At 45.2% G+C, this 18,549-nt stretch overlaps 1 long non-coding RNA gene across 1 annotated transcript; it reads right to left on the bottom strand.

Annotated features, from left to right (window-relative positions):
- Positions 1–4,958: 4,958 nt before the first annotated feature.
- On the bottom strand, positions 4,959–12,963 carry LOC133765479 (uncharacterized). The gene is made up of 3 exons (XR_009866597.1): positions 12,788–12,963; positions 12,218–12,311; positions 4,959–5,746 (listed from the first exon to the last, which is right to left on the bottom strand). It is a non-coding gene; the product is annotated as an uncharacterized LOC133765479 (long non-coding RNA).
- Positions 12,964–18,549: the final 5,586 nt, after the last annotated feature.

Raw genomic sequence — 18,549 nt, 5'->3', positions numbered from 1 at the left:
TCCAAAACAGAAACTGCGTCACTATTACATCACATATTAAAATCAACTCAAAATGAACTGAAAGTCCACACAGAAGATCTGAACCCTTACAAATTATAAAATAGAAAAACCCTTGACTTTAGCCTCAAGAGTGGTTGCTCATGTGTTAACAATTAAGCACAGAGAGCAAAAGCAAATACAAGGAAATGAAACTACAACAAACTAGTAAAGTAGTAAAGCAAAGATCAATGAAATGAAAAGGTAAACCAATGAATAGGAGAGAATGTTAGTGAACCAGATGTGCGATCAAGGGAGTAATACAAGGAATGTGCACCACTAAGAAGCAAAGAATACAATTAAAAATGGACAAAGGACTGAATCAATGTTTTCTAGCAAAGACATACAATGTGCCCAGTGGGTATGTGAAAAAGTTCTGAACATTGCTAACATCAGCAAAATGCAAATCAAGATGACAATGGTTATTATCTCCTATCTGTTAAATGGCTACTGTTAAAAAGTTACAAGATAACAAGTATTGGGCACAACGTAGAAAAAACGAACACACATTATTGGAGGGAATGCACGTTGTACCGTCCATTATGAAAAACAATATGGAAGTTCCTCAAATACAATTTAAAAAGGAACAACCTTTATTGACCATGAATCCAAAAGAAAATCATCATCTCAATGAACTGTCTGCACCCCCACATCACTTCAGCATCATTCACAATTCCACAATATGGAAATAATCCAAATGTTTGTTGAGGGACCCATAAGGGAAAATGGGATATACACACAGTGCCATCCTCGCCAAACCTTAAAAAGAAAGGAAATATTACTACTTGTCACAGATGCATCTAAAAGTATGGCACTATAGGACATTACCATGAGGGAAACAAGACACAGAAATAAGCAATACTACATGATCACACTTACATGTGGAATATACAAAGTCAAACTAACAGTCAGAGAGTAGGATGGTGTCTGTGATGAACTGGGAGCATGAAACTGAAGAGAGGGTACTCAAACGATACAAATATATGGTTATGGGGCTGGAGCTCGGGTGTAAAAAAAGCTTGAGCCTCCACCGGGACTGCCAGCATCCTGTATAAGCACCAGACCAAGTCCCAACGGCTCCACTTCCCATTCACCTCCTCGCTAATGTGCCTGGGAAAGCACTAGAAGATGATCCAAGGACGTGGGCCCCAGTGCCAAAGTGGGAGACCTGGGGCCCAGCCCTGCCACTGAGGACATTTGAGGAGGGAAATAATGCATGAGATGAGATATCCCTCATCCTCTCGCTCACCCTGTTTATCTCTGCCATACTCTCTTTCTCCCTCTCTCCCCTTTTCTCTGTTTCCTGCCTTTCAAATGAAATTTGCAGGGGTCGGTACCATGGCTCACTAGGTTAATCCTCTGCCTGCGACGCCCAGCATCCCATTTGGGCACCGGTTCTAGTCCCAGTTGCCCCTGTTCAGGTCCACCTCTCTGCTGTGACCCAGGAGGCAGTGGAGGATGGCCCGGGGGCTTGGGCCCTGCACCCGCATGGGAGACCAGGAGGAAGCACCTGGCTCCTGGCTTCGGAATGGCCCAGCTCTGGCCATGGCGGATATTTGAGGACTGAACCAACAGAAGGAAGACCTTCCTCTCTGTCTCTCTTTCTCTGTCTATAACTCTACCTGTCAAACAAACAAACAAACAAAAAATCAAATTTGCAGTTATTACAAGATACGGTTTTGTAACTCTAATATATACCCTAGGGAAACAGTTCATATTCTATTCTGTACTTGTAACTGCCTAGGTCAGTATTCGTTTTTTTTTTTAACTTTTATTTAATGAATATAAATTACCAATGTACAGCTTATGGATTTCAATGGCTTCCTCTTCCCATAATTTCCCTCCCACCCGCAACCCTCCTCTCCCCCGCTCCCACTTCCCTTTCATTCACATCAAGATTCATTTTCAATTCTCTATATACAGAAGATCAATTTAGTATACATTAAGTAAAGATTTTAACATTTGCACCACATAGAAACACAAAGTGAAACATACTGTTTGAGTACTAGTTATAGCATTAAATCACAATGTACAGCACATTAAGGACAGAGATACCACATGAGGAGCAAGTGCACAGTGGCTCCTGTTGTTGACCCAACAAATTGACACTCTAGTTCATGGTGCCAGTAACCACCCTAGGCCCTCGTCATGAGTTGCCAAGGCTATGGAAGCCTTCCAAGTTTGCCAACTCTGATCATATTTAGACAAGTTCATAAAAGACAGAGTGAGGATAGTAACCAATGATCCTAAGAGTGGCATTTACCAGGTTTGAACAATTATACAGCATTAAGTGGGGAAGAGGACCATCAGTTCACACAGGTTGGGAGTAGAACCATTGGAGGTAGAGTAGAGGTTATGATTACAAAGGAATGAGGCCCAAGTACACTAGACAGGGTCTAGAACAAAGGACAGAGTCATTATTAGAGGAGCTAAGAAAGGTGCTGTCTAAGCTACAATTAAGTTTTCTGATTGAGAGGCAAATAGAACCTGATAGAAGGAGCTTGATAATAATCTGGTGGGCTTTAGGCCTTGTAAGTTAAGAGGCCCAGACCTATCTATCTCTTCACATGGGGTATATCCTAAGGGAGGTGTGAACCTCCTAGGGGAAGGCACTCTGTTGACTTTCATTCCTTGGCTGGCCTGGGAGGAGAGCTGGCCAGGTAAAGGCAGGGGGCATCTCTAACAAGAAATTTACAGTTCTGCCTGCAATGTTGCTGACCCTACTTGACCATCCCCTCAGCTGCAGTGGTCACTTTGGAAGTTGGGCTGAGTGAAGGGCTTTTCAGCTTAGAGCCAATAAGATCTGTGGCTCTGACCTGGGCATCCTTCGACTCCAGGGCAGGTCCATTTCCAGTGATCCAACTCTTGGCAGAGCTGCCAAGGCTCTTCACAAGTTAACTTCTGCTGAAGCCCAGGCTTACCACATTGAAAGCCACTGAAGTAGACTGGCCTGTTGGGTCTCCTTGAGGGCAGATCACTGTACAGATCAGCCATTAATAGGCCTGCCACTCATTGCTTCTGATGCCTAGCTTTCTTTGCCTCCTGGTTTTTGTTAAAGCAGACCAGAGGATGCAAGTCAAGGGAGTGCCCAAGTCCCATCTCTAATCTTCGGTGGCCTGAACTACAAGTCTATAGTCAAAGACATGTTCTGTAGTAGTTTTTCTAAGGTAAACAATGCCCATGAGGAAAATTATATTCTCACTTAAAAACTTTCTTTCCCTTTGGTCTGAAAGGGAGGTTTTTTCTACTTACTGTTCACTTCGCTGATGGCGAAGTCAATCTAGCTATGAGATTATTATTTAACCTCTTATTTTGGCTATGCTATTACAGAAAAATATTAGCCATCTCTTTTATAAGGTCTAAAGATTAAATTGTGTGTCCTACAGATTCCTTTATAATAGAATTAGTTTCCTACCTTGAGGAGAATAGAGAAATGAAAGAACAAGTTGGGCTTAGAATAGAGAAATGAGGGAACAAGTCCTAGATCGCTTGCTGACAATACCAATATTACATGAATACTTAGCAAATAGTTTCAACCATTAGATAACAACTTAAGAAAACATTTACCAGAAGGTCCAATGCCTTCTATAAATTTTAAGAATCATGTATTTGGAAACACCTCTTAAATATCTAACATGGTGTAGTTTGTTTAACCAGTGAACTTTAGCACAAACATATAAAATGTTTTTAGTTTCTTTCTACCAACACGTTTAAAACATATGATACACAGATTCAGGTCACACGAATTAAAATGTATCTTTGATTAACTTTAGCAGCTTAAATTTATGGACAATCTTATCTATAAGCCAATTAAAATGAAATTCTTAATAAAATTTCCCCATGTGGACATACAATATGTACACACATATAACATAACATAATAGACCAGTATAGCAATTTTAATAATAGCTTTTAAAATCTTTAACTCTTTTTGTAGATTGCCAATTGATTTGAATTGCTTTTTGTTTTTAGTAACCACAGTTAACCATACTTTCTCTCAGTTGGTACTGTTAATACATTATTGGCTTCATCTGTTTACAGAGCCATCCCAAAGTTCTGAATACAATAGAAGTGGCTGGAAAAAGTCCATAGGAACCTATAGGAGGACAGCTAAACACAGAACCAACAACGCTTTAGTTTTATGAGCAGCAAATCATATATAACTGTGGATGACAAAAGACTTTAAGTTCCCAAGTTTAAAATTGTAAACTCTTCAACCAACAAGAGGCACTTGATTACTTCACAGTAGTTTTGAAAGCACCTATAGGATTTTACAAGTATTTAACCCTTTAGGCCTGTGGGGCTTTCTCATTAAGATAACTATCATGGTAAAAACACTATAAAAAGCATATAGGAGTGTCAATCAGAGGGCAGGTACGGTAGAAGAATTACCACTACCAATAAATACAGCTGCTACAGCTGTAATTATTGAATGCAGAAAGTATGTATACCTTAAATAAAAGTTGTCTGGGAAAATACATAAATAAATAAAATCTAAAAAATTTACAAAACACAGTAAAAGTGATGAATTTGTTAAGTGGCCTCATTGTACTAATCCTTTCATAGTGTACTGTAAGTACCAGGAGAGTCAAACGGTTTGTCAGAAAATGCAATATAGAGATCAGACTCATACTGAAACACAGATTACGTGCCTTGAACAGATAGAATTTTTGTTTCTCAGTTACACTGTGAAAAGGCTGGAAAAATAAAGCATTCAAAAATAGGTTCCTAAACTTAAAATGCATCCTTAAAGTTAAGGACCTTAGGTTAATATTGTGGGGTTTTGGTAGGCTTCATGGGACAGAAATGATTGTTAAAACATTCATGATTGGGGCTGGCACTGTGGCATAGCGGGCGAGGCCACCAATGGCATCCTACACGGGCACCAGTTCAAGTCCTGGCTGCTCCACTTCCGATCCAGCTCTCTGCTATGGCCTGGGAAAGCAGTAAAAGACGGCCCAAGTCCTTGGGCCCCTGAACCCACGTGGGAGACCCAGAAGAGGTTCCTGGCTCCTGGCTTCACACTGGCACAGTTCCGGCCTTTGCAGCCAACTGGGGAGTGAACCAGCATGTGGAAGACCTCTGTCTCTCCTGTGAGCAGGAACTTCCTTTCTGGATGACTAGATCCATTTTCTCAGCTCCTAGCCACCAAGTAGAACTACAAATCCAGAAAATAACACAAGAAACCTGGAGATTAACACACAGTCACTGGGCATTGTAATTGCCCACCCGGCAGAAGATGACTCACCTGCTGGTTCACCCATCCTGGCATGACAATTCAGCCAGGTAGGCTCATTCCGTCTGGAACCGTATGTGATACCTCTGAGCACATACACATTTTACGATATACAATTTAAAACCTAATAGAACATGTGGTATGAAATTTATAATATATAATACAAATTGAATATACGGCATTCAATTTATAACATACAATAGAATACACAATTTATTCTTCCTTTCCCCTGGCTCCTGAAGGCCCAAGTGCCCCCTGCCTGTGGCCAGGGCTGTCATATGATACGCACAAACATTTCAAGAAGACTCACCAGGCGAGGAGGGACAAACCTGAGGGTCCTGTTGAATCTACTGCCACTCCTCCGACACCGGCAGCCCGGCCCTTCCTGCAGGTGTTGCTCTTGGCTGCTCACCTCCTTGTTCGAAGGCTTAGCGCCAGTGCTCAGCACATGTTCCAACAAAGAACTCCACGACGCTGGATGCCAAGAAGAGAAAAGGGAAAGAGCAACACTGAGCACCCTTTTTATAAACTCAGTATTCGACAGCATGTGTCAATTCTGATTGTATTCCTTTCAGGCGCCAACCAATCAGAAAACAAAGACCAAGCACGCGCAGGCTTGCACACGGGCTGTGGCTCCAGGCTTCTCCAGAGCTCCTGCTGTCTGTACCAAGTAGACAGCGAGGCCAGGCTCCAGTGCGATAGGGTCACAGGGCAGTACTTTGCTTCACTTTTGTCATGGAATTTATTCCACCATTCGATTTAAAATTTGACAGAGTTTTTCTCTTTACATACAGTACATACTCCTCTGATTTTCTCCCTAGAGTGTTCAAATAAAGTAAAACTGCTTTTCTATGACTCACGCATTGGGAGTGGTTTTTGTTTTTCAACGACTGGATTACAGAAATAAAACAAGTAGTTCCAGACGGGCAGATGGAAGACCTCTGGATCTCGATATTCTCTCTCTCTCTCTCTCTCCCCCTCTCCCTCTCCCTCTCTCTCTCTGAATTTCAAATAAATAAGATCTTCAAAAAAAAATTAAAAATTAAGAAAAGGAAGACATAGCTATAAATAAAATACTACATTGAGGCCAACTACTACAATTCCTTTAGAATCTGATATAATATGCATTACATACACCCTATTAACACAGAATTTGAAAAAAAAATTTAACTCACGCTAAGAAAAGGTGTTGGTACCCATTCTTTCTCTTCTGCCTTACAAACGTTCCGTGTGGTATTATCTATGACTGACACATGAGGAAATCAATGTAGTCTATTTATTCAGACACCTGGGTACCCACTCGCACAGGGACTTGAGACACCTGTGATCTACAGAGTTCTCCACTGAAAACAGGTCTGCTCCCCAACCTCTGCCCTCCACAGTCTAGCCCTGCATTTAACAGATGGAGCATGTTTGAACTAAATAAACCGTGTCTTCCACAAAGCATGATAGCATACATAAAGGTAGTGTCTGAGGTCCCTCTTGACATTTTCTACGTGCACGTTATCACGTTGGTACTTTTTCTCTCCTTTCTCAACGTTAGAGACAAACTGGGAGGAAGTCAAACTATCCCTAATGGCAGAGGACATGATTCTATACAGAAGAGATCCAAACGACTCCACTAAGAGACTACTGAAACTCAGAGTAGAGTTTGGTAAAGTGGCAGGATAGAAAATCAACAGCCTTTGTATACACAGACAGAGCCATGGCTGAGAAAGAACTTCTAGGACCAATCCCGTCCACATAGCTACAAAGAAAATACAGGCTCTTGGAATCAATGTAACCAAGGATGTCCACTATCTGAGAATCACAACAGATTACAGAAAGGAATAGAAGAGGACAAAAAGCAAACAACCAACTTGAGAAGCTTCTGCGCTGCAAGAGAAACACGCAGCAAAGCACAGAGGCAACTAACAGAATGGCAGAAATTATCTGCAAAGTATGCAGCTGGTAAAGGATTCACTACCAGAGGTTTTCAAGAAACTCAACAGCAGCAAAACAAACCACCCACTCAAGAAACGGGCAAAGGACTTCCGCAGGCATAGTTGAAGAAAGGAAATCCAAATGGCCAACAAACACGTGCAAAAGTGCTCAGGGTCACTAGCCATCAGGGAAATGCCAAGCAATACTACAACAGCCTTGAGGATGTTGGGGGAAAGGCGGCCTACTCCACTGTTGGTGGGAATGTAAACTGGTATAGCCACTGTGGGAGACAGTATGAGAAGCCTCAGAAACCTGAATATAGATGAACCAGCCATTCCACCCCGGGGAATATACCCAAGGGAAATGAAATCAACATATGGAAGAGTCATATTTACTGCAGCTCAATTCACAACAGCAAAGATATGCGATCAACCAAAATGCCACTCTCCTGAAGACAGAAGAAAGAAATTATGGGCTATGTACACCACACATACATATACAGACTGCAGGGGAGAGGAAAGGCCATCATTTTGAAATAGCCCTGCCTGTATGTTCTCCATTTGAGAACAAGGAGACCACTCTACCCTAGAGCCTAATCGACCTTGGGGAAGGGTAATTAGCCAACTCCAGCCCCTGGAAGTCTTGCTGTCTTACCCAGGGGATAAAAGAGCAAAGAAAAAGGCTAGAAAATTATTGTGAGAGCTACAGGCTAGGGATGTAGGCCAAGGAAACCAAATTTTCAATCCTAAGATTAGACATGCTTTCTTCCTCTAATACTTTAGCACATCATCCGGGCTCCAGATCTATACAAGACACAGGTTCTATTTAAGAAGGAATTTCTAGGGAAAACCCAAAAAAGGGTGTGAGAGACCAAAATAAAGGCACAAAAGGAAAATGAAACTTCTGATACCTACAGCAAAGCAAACATTAAGTAGCCTAACTCCCACACAGAGGAACATAAACCTCACACTAAGAGACCTGCTTACTTTGCTTTCTGTTACCTGATACATTATGTCCAGCTTTCAGGAAAAAAAAAGCTAAACCAAGAAAAATGCATAGTCTGAAGAGACAAAGCAAGCATCAAAACCAGGCCCTAACATGGCAAAGATTCTGGAGCCGTCTGACTGGGTTATTAAAACAACTGTAATAGAAAAATTGGGCAATATACAGGACCACATGAATAATGCAAACAGATAGATGGAAACTCTCAAAGAATCAAAAGGGACCGCCAGATCAAAACAACCACGGAGACAGAAACAAAGAATGTCTTTCAGGGGCTCATTATCAGACTAGACACTAGAGAGAAGACAATCCGTGAGCCGGGTATGTATCAATAAAAACTTCCTAAACTAAAAACCACAGAAAGAAATGGGGAAAACACTAGTGGAACGCCTAAGATTATGGGACAATTACAAAGGTATGACACACACAAAGCAGGAATACTAGAAGGAAGGAAGGGAGGAAGGGGGGAAGGGAGGAAGGAAGTAAGGGAGGAAGGGGGGAAGGGAGGAAGGAAGTAAGGGAGGAAGGGAGGAGGCAAGGAAGAAAGCAAGGAACAGGGGCAATATTGGAAGTAATGATGGCTGAAAACGTTCCAAAAGCTGAAGTTAAAAACGATAGAGGTTGAGGGGCTGGCGCTGTGGCGTAGCAGATACAGCTGCCAGCTGCAGCATCGGCATCCCATATGGGTGCCGGTTCAAATCCCATATGCCCCACATCCGATCCAGCTCTCTACTGTGGCCTGGGAAAGCAGCAGAAGATGGCCCAAGTCCTTGGTCCCCTGCAATCACATGGCAGACCCAGAAGATCCTGGCTCCTGCCTTTGATTCGGCACAGCTCTGACCATTGTGGCCATCTGGGGAGTGAACCAGCAGATGGAAGACCTCTCTGTCTGCCTCTGCCTCTCTGTAATTCTGCCTTTCAAATACATACATACATACATACATAAAACTTTTAAAAAAGGTTGAATATCACTGGTAGAAAATGTTTGGTGATAGAAATATCTCAGATGAGACGCAATGACTTGATCAGCCCTTGTCCTGACTGTCCAGGGACAACTTACTACTTTATTCCTTTTAGTATTTGTTTTTTTCTACTTATTACCATTGATTGAACTCTTTAATTTACACACAATTATTCTTAGGTGTTTAAATTTAACTGAAAAGTGATCCCTGCTAAGTAAGAGAGGGAGGAGATGTACAGTTCGGCACATGCTCACCCAGACTTGCCCTTAATGGTAGAGCTAGAAACGTGCCAGGGGATTCCAATTCAATCCCATCAACGTGGCATGTACCAATGCCATCTTACTAGTCTAAAGGGATCAGTTTCAGTACATAATTGATCATGAGAGGATTAAATGTCAAAAAGATCACATAAACAAGTCTACTGTATGCTTCTACTAATTGATAGAATTAAAAAGGAGAAAACAATCCAACATGGGAAGCAGGCTACACAGCAGACTCATAGAATGGCCAAAGCCCAAAACAGCACTCTGGCCTCCGAATCAGCCCCTAAGGCATTTGGATCTGGCTAAAAAGCCCATGAGAGTATTTCAGGCAAGGGAAGTCAAGACACTCTGGCAAAAGAAAAAAGTGACCTAAATTTAAGAACACTGTGAGTGAGACCCCAGAGGAAAGAACAGGCCAGCAAAGAAGGAGGTACTTTTCTCTGAAGGGAGGAGAGAACTTCCACTTTGACTATGGCCTTGTCTAAATAAGATCGGAGTTGGTGAACTCCAGAGGAACTTCCATAGCCTTGGCAGCTCATGACAAGAGCCTCTGGTGATCACTGACGTCATCAATAAGAGTGTCAATTGTTAAATCAACAACAGGAGTCACTGGGCACTTACTCCCCATGTAGCATCTCTGTCCTTAATGTGTTGCACTCTGGGAATTAATAGTAAAACTACTACTCCAACAGTACTCTATACTTTCTGTGTCTGTGTGGGTGCAGTCTGCTAGAATCTTTCCTTAGTATATACTAATTTGATCTTCTGAACATAAAGAGAACTGAAAATGAATCTTGATGAAGAATGGGATGGGAAAGGGAGTGGGGGATGGGATGGTTGTGGGTGGGATGGATGTTACTGGGGGAAAAGCTGCTATAATCCAAACGTTGTACTTTGGAAATGTATATTTATTAAATAAAAGTTGAAAAAATACTCCTGTTGCTGACTTAACAATTTGACACTCTTGTTTATGGCGTCAGTAATCACCCTAGGCTCTAGTCATGAGTTGCCAAGGCCATGGAAGCTTTTAGAGTTCGCTGACTTTGATATTATTCCGATAGGGTCATAGTCTAAGTGGAAGTTCTCTCCTCCCTTCAGAGAAAGGTACCTCCTTCTTTGATGGCCCCGTTCTTTCCACTGGGATCTCACTCACAGACATCTTTCATTTAGGTCTTCTTCTTTTTTTTCTTTTCCATGGTATCTTGGCTTTCCATGCCTACAATACCCTCATGAGCTCTTCAGCCAGATCCGAATGCCTTAAGGGCTGATTCTGAGGCCAGAGTGTTGTTTAGGATGCCTGCCATTCTATGAGTCTGCTGTGTATCCCGCTTCCCATGTTGGATCATTCTCTCCCTTTTTGATTCTATCAGTTAGTATTAGCAGACACTTGTCTGGTTTGTGTGATCCCTTTGACTCTTAGACCTATCAGAGCCATCAATTGTGAACTGAAATTGATCACTTGGACTAGTGAGATGGCATTGGTACATGCCACCTTGATGGGATTGTATTGGAATCCCCTGGCACATTTCTAATTTCACCATTTGGGGCAAGTCCGATTGAGCATGTCCCAAATTGTACATCTCCTCCCTCTCTTTTTCCACTCTGATATTTAACAGGGATCAGTATCTGTGTATGTTGGTACAGTAGAGCATATGTGTAGTTTCTCAAATGGTAGCATCAACAGGAATAGAACAAAATTTTTCAAGTTAAAATAGAAGTCAAAAGATCTATTAAAAAAGAAAAAGGAGAATAAATGTATTTAAAACTATTTTGGAAAATAAGAAAACAAGTATTCAAAATCAATCCTATGAATACCCCTTTTTATGCCAGCTTACCAACAGAGGACGTATATGCTCATATAATCATAGGCTCAACTAACAGGTGATCCTTAACACTTTATAAGCATTTACCCACCTACTTAAAAACTTTTCATAACAAAATAAATAGCTTTCTGGGCCGCTGTTGTGGGTCAGTGGGTTAATCCTCTGCCTGCAGAGCCTGCATCCCATGTGGGCGCCGGTTCTAGTCCCAGCTGCTCCTCTTCCGATCCAGCTCTCTGCTATAGCCTGGGAGAGCAGGGGAAGATGGCTCAAGTCCTTGGGCCCCTGCAGTCGTGCAGGAGACAGGAAGAAGCTCCTGGCTCCTGGCTTCGGATCGGCACAGCTCCAGCCGCTGCAGCCATTTGGGGAGTGAACCAGAGGACGGAAGACCTTTCTCTCTGTCTCTCCCTCTCACTGTCTGTAACTCTGCCATCAGTGTCACCTATAAACTTTCTCCACTTCTCTCCATTTTCAGCATGAGCAGATGTGAGCTAAGCAGATTTGAAGCCAGGAGCCTGCAGCTTCCTCCAGGATTCCCAAACAGTTGCAGGGGACCAAAGACTTGGGCACTCTTCTACTGCTGGGCCAGGCCACAGCAGAGCTGGAACAGAAGTGGAGGTGCTGGGACTCGAACCACCACCCAAATGGGATGCTAGTACTGCAGGCAGCAGCTTCATCCACTATGCCATGGCTCGGCCCGCCCCCACCCCCAAATGCCTAGGTTGTTCCACTCGTGATCCAGCTGGCTGCTAACAAGCCTAGGAAAGCAGAGCAAGAGGCCCAAGGACTTGGGCACCCGAACCCACACTGGAGTCCTGGATAAAGTACCTGGCTTCTGCTTCAGCCTGGCCCAGCCCCAGGACATCGTAGCCACCTGGGGTGTGAACCCACACACTGAATCTCTCTCTGCCACGGCCTCGACTGTAACTGCCTTTCAAACCAATCTTTGACAAGAAAAAAAAATCCAGTACTTACCATGAGGTGTCAGAACCTTGGACAGGCTGCAACAGAGCACAGAGGGATTCTTGGAGTTTCTCTAAGCTTCTGCTTTCTAGTCCTTGTGTGCGGTCTGTGAAAATTCACCGGATTACATGCAAGTTAATTCACGTGCCCCAGGCCAGTTTTCCCGCACACACGTTACAGTTCAGAACAACCCAGGGAAGAGAGGCCAGAAGTCAAGGCCGCTTCTCACGGACGCGGCCAAGACTGCTTGCGGCCAGGGCCATGAAACCCCCAAAACGGAACCCGGGCCATGGGAAAAGTCCTTCCTCTCCCAGTCCCCGCTTCCATCCGCACTCCGGCACTCCTGTCACACTCGCCCTCCCTTTACGCTGCCCCACACACTGTTCTTCCCCTTCCTTCCATGCCACCCCACCTTCACGCCACTTTTTCCTTCTCCCCCCTTCCTCTCTCCTCCCGAATCTCCCTTGGCCGCCTCTCTCCTCCTCCTGTCCCCTCCAGCCCTCACATGCACACCCCTTGCCCGCTATCTGCACCCCAGGCCCCACCTACCTCGCAACAGGAAGGCCATCGCGCCCAACTCACCAAAGAACAAGCCCTTCTGCTCCTCTGGAACAGCAACCGAGTCCCGAAGGGTAGTCTTCCGGAAGCTGCCGAAGAAGAAGACCACGCCTACCAATGTCCACAAGTGCAAGGGAACTGCCGCGGCCGTCTCGGGCGGCAGCCTCTCTGATTCAGGCCTGACCCTGGGGACTGTGGGTCTCCCTCAGGCTCTGCCAGCAGCATCGAGGACAGCTCTTCAAGGCTTGAACAGGCTTTTGGGCAGGAACAGATGAGGCGCAGACTTGCATCTGAGGATGGCTGAGCAGGAGATGAGTACAATGAGTACAATTCCTGGTTACAGCACAGCACGCAAATTCACTCCCCACAGTCGGCCACTATGGTGCCTTGGTTCGCATCTGCACGCAGCTCCATTCAGTGTGGGGTGCCCAAGACCCAATTCCAGTCCCTCTACTCCAGGTTGGGACCCAGGGAGGCAGCAGCTGCTGATGGCCCTGGTACTAGGACCCTGCCTCCTTCCCTGCTGGGAGTCGTGAATGGAGTTCTTGCCTCCTGGCTTCTACCTGGCCTGGCACTGGCCTTTGAAGCGGCTAGGGGAGAGAAGCAGTGCATGGGGCATCGCAAGCACTCTTGCTCTCTCTCAGTGATCACTCATCTGGTGGTTCTCCCCCCTCCCAGGTGGCTACAAAGCCCAGGGCTGGGACAGGCTGAAATAGAAGCCAAGGACTCTATCTGGTGCTCCATTCTGAAAACCTGCCACTGTGCCTGGGCTACTGAATACTGGCTCTGGATCTGCTCAGCTCCCGAGTTGAGCCAATTTGGGGAGGACCAGCAGACGTAAGACTTACTTTCTCTTTCGATATCGCTCTCTCTCTCTCTCTCTCTCTCTGAATTTCAAATAAATAAGATCTCAAAAAACTAAAATAAAAAATTAAGAAAAGGAAGACATAGCTATAAATAAAATACTACATCAAGGCCAACTACCAGAGTTTATATCGAACTTGATACTATATGCATCACCTAGCCTATTAACACAGAACTCCGGTGTGAAGGAGAGTTAAAATCCATGATTTGAAAACCCTTCCTAAAAGGAGATGAAGGAGAAAAATCTTCCATCTTATCCCATCGGACCAACATTTTTCCAACATCCACAACAAGCACATCATAAAGAAAAGGCACATACGTATCTGTCATGACTGCGGTGTCACTTTCCTCAACAAAATATTACCAAACGCGCTCCAGAAGCACAACCAAAGCTTAGCACGCTGGGTGCAACGGAGCGGTACTCCGGGAATGCAAGGATGGCTACCATACACAATCAATATATCACAGAACAGAACATACATGGGGAAAGCCCACAAAGTATCCCTATTGACACAGAAAACCTAGTTCACAAAAACTCCCACTACTTTGGCGATATTTAAAAAAAAAAAGAAAAAGAAATCATCAAATCAGGAACAGAAGGTAAACCTCGACCTGACAATGGCCTCTCACTGAAAACCCACAGAAGGCTAACCTCACACCAAATGCCAGTTAGCCAGAAACTGTCCTCCTAGACCAGGAAACAGACGAGCGTTTTCGCTCTTATTCCTCCCCGTCAACAGGCTCGGGGGTCTAGAGCAGGGCGGCCGGGCCATCCAAACGCAAACAGGAGTGCGGGGCCGCTCCGGCAGGAGACGGAGCCACCTCTGCTCTCGCACAGCTGCTCGCACACTGGGGAAAGTTCCAGACCGACCATCTGCACACCAAGACCGCGACTCCACCCGCGCCTTCGGGACCCGAGAGCAACAGGCACGCGGGCAGGGAAGACTCCCAGCGGGAAACCCAGCAGCCCCGCATCACTCACCGCCAAGGGGGCCTGGTCTGCTGGCTGGACAGAGGCCCGCGAAGGCCGCTGCTTCCACGAGGGGCCGAAGAAGAGAACTGCGCCTGGGAAACGGCGTGGCAGCCTCGGGCCGCAGCCTCTCTGAGCCCGGCCTGAGCCCGGGACGCTGGGTCTCCCGCAGGCTCCGCCGGCAGCCTGGAGGACGGCTCGCGAAGGCTCGCGCGGGCCCTCCGGCAGGAGCGGACGGGAGGCGGCGAAGACTCCCACCTGAGCACCGCGGGGCACCAGCGGCCACTTCCGGGTCCCAGCGCCAGGCGCAGGCGCACTCCCCACGGGCGGCCGCCATGGCGCCACGGGACGCGCCTGCGCGCTGCCGGCCGCGTCCAGCGTCCGACGCCCCAGGGCCGCTTGCAGTGCGGCCTCTCCAGCCTGTGACCCAGGGACCACGCCTCCCTGCCTCCTGGGTGCCCTGAATGGAGGTCAAGCCTCCTGGCTTCTGCCTGGCCCGGCGCTGGCCGTGCAAGCCGCTTGGGGAGAGAAGCAGAGCATGGGGCATCGCGAGCACTCTTGCCTCTTGCTCTCTCTCCAGGATCGGCCATCTGGGGGTTCAACCCCCAGGTGACCACGAAGGCCGGGGCTGGGCCAGGCCGAAGCAGAAGCCAGGGGCTGTATCCCGTGCTCCACTCTGCGATCAGGGGCCTGAGTCCTTGGGCCGTCTCCCTCTGCTTTCCCAGGCATGTCAGCAGACAGCTGGATCCCACGGGGAAAGGCTCCCAGGAGGGGCCGGCGCTGTGGGGGAGTGGGTAAAGCCACCGCCCGCAGCGCCCGCATCCACAAGGGCGCCGGTTCGAGTTCCCGGCTGTTCCATTTCCAGTGCAGCTCTCTGCTGTGGTCTGAGAAGGCAGCAGAAGTGGGCCCAAATACTTGGGCACCCGCACCCATGCAGGAGACCCCGGGGAGGCTCCTGGCTCCTGGCTTCCCATTATACCACATACTTTGGGAAGTGCTACAGATCATGTTCTCTCACCTCTGGAGAGCACTTTGTTAAAGATTTTTTGCTATGGCATACCATAATCTCTCAACTAACTCTCCCTCTCTCTCTTTCTTTCTTCAGCCTACCACCTGTTTATTTTTTATTATTTTTTATTTTTTGGACAGGCAGAGTGGACAGTGAGAGAGACAGAGAGAAAGGTCTTCCTTTTGCCGTTGGTTCACCCCCCACTAGCCACTGCAGCCAGCACGCTGTGGCCGGCACACTGTGCTGATCCGAAGCCAGGAGCCAGGTGCTTCTCCTGGTCTCCCATGCATGTGCAGGGCCCAAGCACTTGGGCCATCCTCCAATGCCTTCCCTGGGCCACAGCAGAGAGCTGGACTGGAAGAGAGCAACAGGGACAGAATCCGGTGCCCCGACGGGGAAAAGAACTCAGGGTGCTGGCACCGCAGGTGGAGGATTAGCCTATTGAGCCATGGCGCCGGCCCTACCACCTGTTTAAGTAAGAAGTACACACACTCCTTTGAATCCAAATGGGATTACATTCTGATCATTGTAATGTTATCTTTATAATTACTATATTAATATATAACCATTAATTAAGAAATATTAAATTATATATTTATAAAGTTATGACATTAACATTAATCTCTTGTTTTAATATTCATGCCTATTAATATTTAATTAACATTTTAATATAAATTGAAATCCAATATTTAATACAATTGCTGAAACTTCATAACTATGAGAAAATTATTAATAGGGCCCACAAAGAAAAATCCATAATAAGCAAAAACTTTAGTTAAAATTTGATAATTTTATAACCAATAATCCATATCTAAAAGAATATAACACCCAATAATAAAAAAAACTGCATCTAGGAAAGAAGGTTTCAATTTCCATAATATCAGGCATATAAATTTTCTGATACAAAAATATTACAGATTTTTTTGAGTGTCAATCTAATCCAAAACTCTAGTCATCATGATGATACTTTATAGATATCAGCTGTTCTACTGAAAAATTTTCAAAACTCAGTTTAAGAAGAAATTAACACATGGAAAATCTGGTAGAGGAGTCAGAGCATAATTCTGTCATTACTTATTACATTACAGCACGTGAATTTACAAATTTAAATTATTCGGATCTATAAAAGAACGGCAACTTCACATACTGAAGCTAACCAAGGAAAGTCAATGTTGTAAAGAGGTTGAAGAACCCTCCTTTTGGAAGGTGGGGAGAGCTCGGACCCATGAGCCTATTCCCTAAACGCCCAAACCACTGGGACTGCGCAAAGGCCAAAGCCAGGGCAGAGCGATGCCGGCCCAAGGGTTTGCCCCTAAAGAACACTTTGTAAATTTACTCATTATTTTATAAATGCTGAAAACAAAGTCCCTTTTTTGCACTGACCTTAGATTGCAGACAATAGGTAGACAATAAACTTGACCTATTGGATTTTTAAAATTATTAGAGAGGAAAAGAACAAACTTCCAGGAGTTCCCAGGATTCCTCCAAGAAGCCCTGAGCTTCCTGAGAGAATTGTGTGTGATGTCAGAGAATTACTGCCTTCACTTGCCTCAGAAACACCTGTCTCTTCACGAACAACCACAGCAAGATGGGCAGCCACATTTCTAGTTATTGCCCTGAGCCAAAATGATAACACGACTTCTGTGACTTTCTAGAAAAAAGCTAAATGTTTATAGCCAGGAGTAAGTGCTTAGGGTAAACTATAGTGTAACAAGGGGATTGGAATATTCTCATTTCTATTCTTAATATTCACATGTCTAGAGGACTAGAACACGGACACATCTCTAGTTAAGAGAAGCTGAGACACATGAGACTCTTTGGCTTCTGGATAGTTTATGCGGCCAAAGAATATGTGGTTAGGATTCATATCCTGAACACTTTTAAAAAAGATTTTGTTTATTTATTTGAGACAGAGAGAGAGGGAGAGACGGAGAGAAAGGTCTTCCACCTGCTGGTTCACTCCCCAATTGGCTGCAACAGCTGGAGCTGGGCCAATCCAATGCCAGGAGCCTGGAACTTCTTCTGGGTCTCCCATGCGGGTGCAGGGATCCAAGCCACTACTGCTTTCCCAGGCCATAGCAAAGAGCTGGATCAGAAGAGGAGTAGCTGGGACTAGAACTAGTGCCTGTATGGGATGCAGGCATTTCAGGGGGATGCTTAACCCATTACGCCACAATGCTGGTCCCCATATCCTGTACATTTTGAAGGACATTCTTTCAGGAATGGAGGTTAACAATATTCTCCTTCTGCCTTTTAAATTTAAAAGTGAGACTTTTTAAAAAAGTGTATTTATTTGAAATGAAAAGTGACAGATATATGTATGTATTTAAGTCAATTTGTACATACTTGATTATTTTAAGTGACATTATTTTAATCTGCATTTCATTAGACATATATGTATGTGTGTATATAACATATGTACTATAAATGTATGTGTATATATATGTGTATATATATATATATATAGAGAGAGAGAGAGAGAGAGAAAGAGAGAGAGAGAAAGAGAGAGATCTTCCATTTTCTAGATCATTCCCTCAAATACCTGCAACAGCTGGGCTGGGCCAGGCTGAAGCCAGGAGCAGTGAACCTCTTCCAGATCTCCCATTGGGTGGTAGACACCCCAGTACTTGAGCCATCTTGCACTGATTCTCAGGGTGCTGTTTAGCAGCCACAGCAGCAGGACGTGGGCATAAGTCACTCTGCAGTAGTGCAGGGTCATGAGGGAGATCTGCTCAGGACTATCAATCTAAGAATCCCCAAGATGATTTTAAAAAATCACATTTTCAGGCCGGCGTTGCGGCTCACTAGGCTAATCCTCCACCTTGCGGCGCCGGCACACCGAGTTCTAGTCCCGGTCGGGGCACCGGATTCTATCCCGGTTGTCCCTCTTCCAGGCCAGCTCTCTGCTGTGGCCAGGGAGTGCAGTGGAGGATGGCCCAAGTG

Source organism: Lepus europaeus, chromosome 8 (assembly GCF_033115175.1).
Source record: "Lepus europaeus isolate LE1 chromosome 8, mLepTim1.pri, whole genome shotgun sequence".
NCBI lineage: Eukaryota > Metazoa > Chordata > Mammalia > Lagomorpha > Leporidae > Lepus > Lepus europaeus.
Note: the sequence above shows the minus strand (reverse complement) of the source record. Positions and strands in the feature narration are given on the sequence as shown.